The sequence below is a fragment of the Myotis davidii genome, unplaced genomic scaffold, assembly GCF_000327345.1.
Source record: "Myotis davidii unplaced genomic scaffold, ASM32734v1 scaffold1298, whole genome shotgun sequence".
Taxonomy (NCBI): Eukaryota; Metazoa; Chordata; class Mammalia; order Chiroptera; family Vespertilionidae; genus Myotis; species Myotis davidii.
Genome location: NW_006288972.1, coordinates 111,836 through 119,455, shown reverse-complemented (window position 1 = coordinate 119,455; position 7,620 = coordinate 111,836). Strand labels below are relative to the sequence as shown.

The 7,620-nt window shown below is 45.5% G+C and overlaps 1 protein-coding gene across 2 annotated transcripts in view; it reads left to right on the top strand.

Annotated features, from left to right (window-relative positions):
* The first annotated feature begins 2,878 nt into the window (after positions 1-2,878).
* LOC102752259 (GTPase IMAP family member 5) overlaps positions 2,879-7,620 on the top strand; it is an 8,504-nt gene continuing 3,762 nt past the window's right edge. For both annotated transcript variants that reach the window (XM_015562290.1, XM_015562289.1), the window contains exon 1: positions 2,879-3,157. The gene's annotated coding sequence lies outside the window, so the exon portion shown is untranslated. The remainder of the gene's footprint in view (positions 3,158-7,620) is intronic.

Here is a 7,620-nt window from a genome sequence, read left to right as displayed (position 1 = left end):
GAAGTGCCCGGACGAGGCCCAGCTGTGAAGCAGTGCAAGCTGCTGTGGGGCCTTGGGGCTTCTTTTGGATGGTCTGGGTCTCTCTGACCCAGCTGCAGTTTGTTAGGTAATTTTAGATCTCAAAGGGCCAGCCCATTCATATGCAAAAGCCTCTGCCGAAGCTTGGGTGGGGCAGGGTCTCAGGGAATCAACAGGGTGGAGCAAGCAGCAATGGCTGATCCTCAGCCCTGCCCTAAGGGGTTCCGTGTCTCAGTGTCCCGGTAATCACTGCAAGCAGCTCTGAGAGAAAGCAGCCCTCGAGTTCCGAGTTCTGCCCACTGCCAGACAGTCCAGTATCTCCCTGTATGAGTCTAGGTCCCCAGAGATTCACCCAGAACTGGAGCTCAGAGCAGTCAGGGACTTGTGACTCCCTCCCAATTCAAAAAGACAGCTGCGTCCTCAATTGCCAGCCCTTGCCTCCGTACCTCTGCACTTCTGCACCTCCTCTGAGTCTCAATGTGCTTTTCTCTTTCCTTATAGTTGTAGAATTTCCACTCAGCCAGCCTTCCTGTGGTTCTGGATGATGTCCGTTTTGTCTTTTAGTTGTATTTTTGAATTTGTTGTGGGAGGCAGCAATTTCCGGTGTTTACCTATGCCACCATCTTGGTTTTCTCCCAGGAATAATTTCCAAATCAGAGTGAAGAAACACGCAGAGGGCTTCATTTTTTATAACCTTCTGGGGTCTTTGTCTTGCAGATATGGTTCCTCCGCCTTTCGTGAGCTGACAGGAAGGCCCCCAGGTGTTGGGGGTCCCAGGCCATAACTGATTATCTGTCCTGAGGCCAGTGATAATGACCTCCCTCCCCAATAGGGCAGTGCATTGTTCACAGTTTTTATGGCCTGACACATCTTGAAAGACAAGTTTCCTCCTCAACACTTTAGAATCACAACTAAAATACAGACAAAACATCCTGAATAATCAACTGAAGACTAGATGGAGAGAACCCTAGTAACCAAGGAGGGAAAATGAAGACTGCAAAAAGATGGCTAGGAACTGCAGAGGGAGGCAAGAAAGGGCTGGCCGGGCTCCCACAGACAGCAGCTGAAGTTCCAGAGGGACATCTCAGCTGTGGGGGGTTCCCACTGAGAACTCTGGGGTCTAAATCCCAAGCTGGATCCCTCAGCCAGAGCACCAGAACTGAGAAAAGTACCCATACAACATATGGCTGTTTGGAGTAAGGTGTAAGAAAGCAGTTCAATTTTTTTAATGACTGCTTTGGCAGTATAGTGCATATGGCTGGCTATCAGTCCAGATATAGGGATTATGTATTTTTGTCTGCCAAGAACATCTTCTTCTGCTGAAAAAGGCTTCCCTGCCTCCCCATTTAAGCATTCCTATCCTATATAATCTAGCTATACTAATAAAAGGATAATATGCTAATTAGACTGGATCAACTGGCCATCTTCCAGACATCTGACTTACTTCCAGACAAAGTCATGGTGGTGGGGGCCAAGGCAGAGGCAGTTAGGGCTGATCAGGCCAGCAGGGGAGGGCAGTTGGGGACAAGATCAGGCCAGGAGGGGGTTAGGGTCAATCAGGCAAGCATGGAAGGGAAGTTGGGGGTGAGATCAGGCTGGCAGGGGAGGGCACTTAGGGGTGAGATCAGGCTGGCAAGGGAAGGTCATTAGGGGCGATCAGGCAGGCAGGCACGTGAGCCATTAGAAACCAGCGGTCCCAGAATGCGAGAGGAATGTCTGACCGCCACGGATCAGGCCTAAGCTGGTGGTAGGACATCCCCCAAGGGGTTCCCGATTGGAGAGGGTGCAGGCTGGGCTGAGGGAACCCCTTCCCCCCCTGCCCCTTAAGGCACAAATTTCGTGCATCTGTCCACTAGTATTATTATAATAATGATGGGAGGTGTTTATATAAACTGCAAGGGGAGGGAATAAATGACATCCACATTCTGATTCTCACACTGTGCTCTCAATAATTTGAAGCATATATTCTTAGAGAGGCTAAAAGTTTCTCCTCATGGTCAGTAGCATTTCTTTAATGATTTTCTTTTTCAGATACTTTGATTCTGACCTTTCCATCTTTGTCCCCATTAGATAACACAGTGCCTGGCATGTAAAATCAGCAAGGGTGTGGGAAAATGAATGGTGACGTTGACCTTCCCATACCCCTCTATATACGAGGCTCCTAGTTACGGACTTCTGACCATTGTCTGAACTTTCTAGCACTGGCATCGTCTTCTGATAAAACAGCTGCAATCCACCATTCCAGCTAGTACAGTGCTCTTTCAGGCTAAGAGCTTCCTTGATTTGCAAATATTCCAAATAAAACTATTGGAATTGACCAACAGAATGTGGGAGCCTAAGCCCATATTGTGTTCTCCATCTATCTTTGCAAGGTAATGTTCTGTGTTCACTGCTCCAGCCTTAAATGTGTGGTCAGTTGACAAATAGAGGAAGGAAAGTGCCCATCATAACACTCCAGTCCTTATGAGCCCCAGGGGCTGCTCTGTCCAATGGCAAAGAGGGGGCAGCCAGCACCTGCGGCTGGGGACCCCATCAAAGTCGTGTCCTTAGAGTTGGTCTTCCAGGCTCTATGTGATTCAGAAGTGCCTGTCTGTCCCTAGTGAGCAGGAACATTCTAGAAGCAGAGCCTGGAGAAGGGCTTGGGGAGCAGGGCTAGGCAGGTTCTCCTGGGAAGGGTGCTTAGGAGAGTGTTGAGGAGGGGCTGCTCCATGGGAACTCCTGTGTCAAGGGGCTGTTTCTGATGGAGGAGGAAGGTCAGTCACTGCCTGCATAGCCTCTTCCTCCACATATCGCTTATTTTAACTAATCATAAAAAGGAAATGGGAGGTGCCTGGCAGCTGGCAGGCTCTGACAGGAAGCGTCCCATAAGGGGACAAGCACGTGGCCCCTCACTGGTTGCTGGGTCCTGTTTACAGCAGTTTCCACCCATCCGGAGGACCTTCTCCTGGCTGCCGGGGCCCCACGCCTTTCTTCTTCATTCCCAGCAGCTGTGCCTGGAACATTCGACCTCCAGACCACTCTAGTTTAACTGCATCTGCCTGGCTTCCTCTGAGTCCACTGCCTGCAAGAGCTCATACTTCTCCAGGCCACCCAGTACCTTCCCCAGGCCGCCCAGCGCCCGCTGGCTGCACCCCACCAGGTAAGGGGAGGCAGGAGAGGGCACCGACACCCTGGGAGTCTGAGATCCCACAGCCTAGTCAGAGCCACTCATTGCTCCTGTGACCTCACACAGGTTACCCTACTTCTGGGCTCACCCATGGGTGAAAGGGGACTATGATGGTGACGCTGGGAGCAGGCACGGGTTTATGGGGGGGGTCGGGGAGAACAGCACTGGGAATCACTCGCCCTGAGCGCTTGGAGCTTTCCAGCTAATTGCCTACTGTTTAGCCTATTGGACACTCTTGGAGTCTCAAAAGGTTTCACGCAGCTTCGGGAATATTCTCATCCCACTTGATGGATAAGAAAATTGAGTTTCCCCAGGTGCCCCGCTTGGGGTCTGGGGTATGCTTCTCAGTTTCTCTCTCTTAACTTCTTAACCTCACCCCACTGCACACCGGCTCCACAGGAGACCCCTGAGTACATTGTCTCATGGCCGTGTCTTTCTGGAAACCACTCCATTCTCCCCCAATAGTCCACACCTTTCCTCTGAGATGACGTAGGACCCAGCTGCATGGCGAACAGACTCATATTCAGGCACAAGGACAATCCCTCTGTCTGCTGACCCTTATGTGACAGATGTATCCAGAAATCACAAGAACTAAACTACAAAACAAGGGAAATATAATGCCAGGAAATATGGGGACTGTGGCAGATGAGTGAAGGAGACACTGATGAATGGTAGATAAGAAATAGTTTGATTTTCCTAAAACAAGCAGGAGGGAGCCTGCTTTCTCATGGTTTGATACAATAAGGTATCATCATGATAAAATCAGGCTCTTGTAATTTTAAAATCATTATAAAATGAAGGTACATTATATTCATTTCTTTCAACCCCTGCCTGAACTAGATCCTCCTATTGTCCTGCTAATGCTGTTGCAACTTCAGCTTGCACGCTGCCTGCCACTCTCTGATAATACCTGGCCCCATTTTGGAGATTACAATTTTCCTTTTAGAGAAGGAATCTGCCTCCATTCTTGATCCTCCCATTCTTGCCTACTCTGACACCTTTGCCTGCTCTGAGATTGACCTGCACCTGATTCCTGCAGGTCAGCATGCTTCCCACAGTCTTCTCCGGCTTCTTCCCCCAGTCTTTTCCTAGGCTTTATTCAGTCCTGTTAATATTTTGTCTGTGACTCGTTTTAGCATCTACATCAATATCCTTTGTCACTCTCCCAGGACACTTTGTTATTTGATAATTTCTGCCTAAAAGCCCATTCCCCTGTGGACACACGTCTCCTCTGCCCCCTGACATATTCAGAAGACGGTCCAGGAGAATGACCACCCTGCCTCTTGGCTAATGTTACCTGAGTTTGATTGACTTTCTGTGTCAGGCACGCTGATCCATTTCTTTCACACTGATAATCAAGTCAGTAAAACACCAGATTGGTTGACACTGAAATGCTTCAATTCAAAGCAGCTCCTGCCCCCTGCAGTTTTCTCTTCGAATAATCTTTTCTTGGAAAAGCATAGATTCTACAATACAAGTGTCTCTGTAGGTTAGGGGGAAGGCTTCCAGCCTGTCAGCCTCAGTTTATGTCCTGACCATGAGACAACCACATTGTATGTGGGGTCCAAGAGACTGTGGACTTATTTGGATTAATCTTCTTTCCTCCTGTGGAACCAAGGAGAATTGGCTGGCAAAAGGAGCTGCTTTTCAGTTTTAGCTACAAGACAATTGTGTGACCTTGAGCCGGTCATTTGTTGCTCAGTTACCTAATATTTTAATCAAAATTTTAAACCTATATTAATTTAGGAGAAGAATAAAAAATGGACAGGAAATAACTTATAAAGTTATAAGTGGCCACACTAAGGGTTATTACAATGATGAAGTTCACCATCAACATGGTCACCACTGTCATCGTCTTTGCCACAGTGATAGATTGATTCAAACATATTTTCTGAGGTTTCCAAATGTCACAGAAGGTCATTTAAAGTAGAAAATGTGTCATAGAATTGGAGCAGGTTTAGCAAGAGCCAGAGTATAATTTCCCAGAGCCAAGGACAGGGTATAAGAGAGGGTGGTGAGGAAATACTCTACTCTGGGCTTATGAGAGCGAGGGCAGAAGGGGGAGGAAAAGGGAAAAGAAAGGAGGAGAGGAAGGAAGGAAGGAAGGAAGGAAGGTTCACATCTGATGATGTGAAAATGGATGATTTTCCTAAGGAGGCCCAAAAAATCACTAAGTGAATAGAAAAACATGCAAGCATTCTTTCTATATAACAGAAGCAACCTGAATAGCAAACAGACTACAAACACCCTTTTTTAATTCAGTGCAACCAGTAAAATGCAATAGAAGGGAATGAAGCCTGCAAAGAGGAGGAAAGAGAGAAGCATATGGCGGGAGCTGGGAGAAAGGCCCAAGAAAGAGAAAGCCATGTACACATCACCTAACCTGCGGTCCTCTTACTAGTAGCCATAGCCAAACTCCATTTCCACCTTGGCGCCCCAGTCCTGGGACCCAACATTCCCATCTCTCTCTCTCTCTCTCTCTCTCTCTCTCTCTCTTAAGTCAATAAAAACATATATTAAAAAAGTAACTGGTCCTATTTGGATTTGCCCAATGGATAGAGTGTTGGTCTGCAACTGAAGGGTCCCAGGTTCAATTCCATTTGAGGGCACATGCCCAGTGTTGCAGGCTTGATCCCCAGTGGGGGGCATGCAGGAGGCAGCGAGTTAATGATTCTCTCTCATCATTGATGTTTGAGTATCTCTCTCTCTCTCTCTCTCTCTCCCTTCCTCTCTCTGAAATCAATAAAAATATTATTTTAAAAAGTAACTGGACCTTCTTTTTAAAAATATTATTGGATAAAATGTTACACAAATATCATTTATGTAAAAGTTTAAAATGAAAAACAGTATTAGACATAACCTATATATACATGTGTGTATATATATAACTATAAGTACATACATGAAATGATACATAAAAACCTCAGAATATTGGTTGCCTCTGAAGGGCAGAGGGAGGGTAAAAGAGACTGGTGAGTCAAAATAAATAAATGAAATTCTATGTGTAATGTGTTAGCTTTTTAATCAAACAGAAAAGCTTCAGTAAAAATACCAAAATACTTACATTTGTTCATTGTAAATTGTAGGTTTTGGTTTTATAACTGTGTATTTCTTCACTAAAAAATATGTTTCATAACCGCATAATATTTAAAACTGAATAAGTAAATACACCTCATCTTAGGTATAGCTGTATGTGACATACTTGCCTTTTCTAACACCAAGATGAGTGGCACAATATTATGCCTCATTTGAAGGAAACATTTATGCCATTGATGCCAGTGGTAGTGCCAATTTCTGTTTAAATCTACTAAGACACAAAGTGGTGATCACTGGGAGACAAGGACCTCAGAGTCAGCCAGGAAAAACAGTTGATTAAACACTGAGCAGGAAGTGAGTTGTTCTTGAATTTGTCCTCAGTGTTGATGCTTTCTCTTCAGCCATGGCAGTTGTGATGCTTTCTCTTTGGCCATGGCACCCCTTTCTTTCCACCAACTAACTGCTCAGAGGGCTAATCACAAACTTGCTAGAACAGAGAAAGAAATTGCCTTCCTGCAAATAACATTGGCTTGTTTGAAGTAGTGAGAATTTCCAGTCCCCGGCACTCTTTCTGTCACATGGGTATGCGATGTCCAAGAGGAAAAGTACAGTGCACCTTCCCAGGGGAAGGTTGGATCTGGGACATGAGCCCTTCAAGGACTGACATGAGAGAGTACTTTTTCCAGAAAGTTTGCCTGCTATGAATCCAAAACATAAAATAAGATAATGTTCCCCTCCTCATTCCATGAAGAATGCTTTTTTCACTTTATGCCTTTTCCAGTTGGAGGGACATAAGCAACTGATTGCTTTTAAACATCTGCTACTTTCCTGTAAGCTAAGTAACATAACTAAACAAGGAAAGCCACCAAGCATTGTAAGAACAATGCAATGTGTTAGCATCAACTGGTTTGCTGAAAGTTATTTATTGATGTTTGCAAGTATAATGTGAGTTAGAAAATTAACAATGAAAATGGCTCCTCTTTGGAGAATTCGCATTAGGTGTCTGAACTGGAGGTGCCCTCAGGCCTTACCAACTCCTAAGTGGAATCTTATCAGACAATTGCATGGATTGTTTTTCTCCTTTGCTAATGGGAGTGGGGTTCATGGGGCACTGCTGGAATAAGCATTTCCAGAGGCCTCAGAGGGAGGATAAGATGTGCAAAAAGAATTTTCTGATATGCACACAGCAGATTGTGTGATTTTTTTTTGATATGTCCATTGATTTTTATTATTTTTTTTATTTTTTATTACAAAGGGTATTACATATGTGTCCACTTTTTTCCCCCGCCCTAGACAGTCCCCTAGCCTCCCCTCTCCCCCAGTGTCTTATGTCCATTGGTTATGCTTATATGCATGCATACAAGTCCTTTGGTTGATCTCTTACCCCCCAACCTCCCACC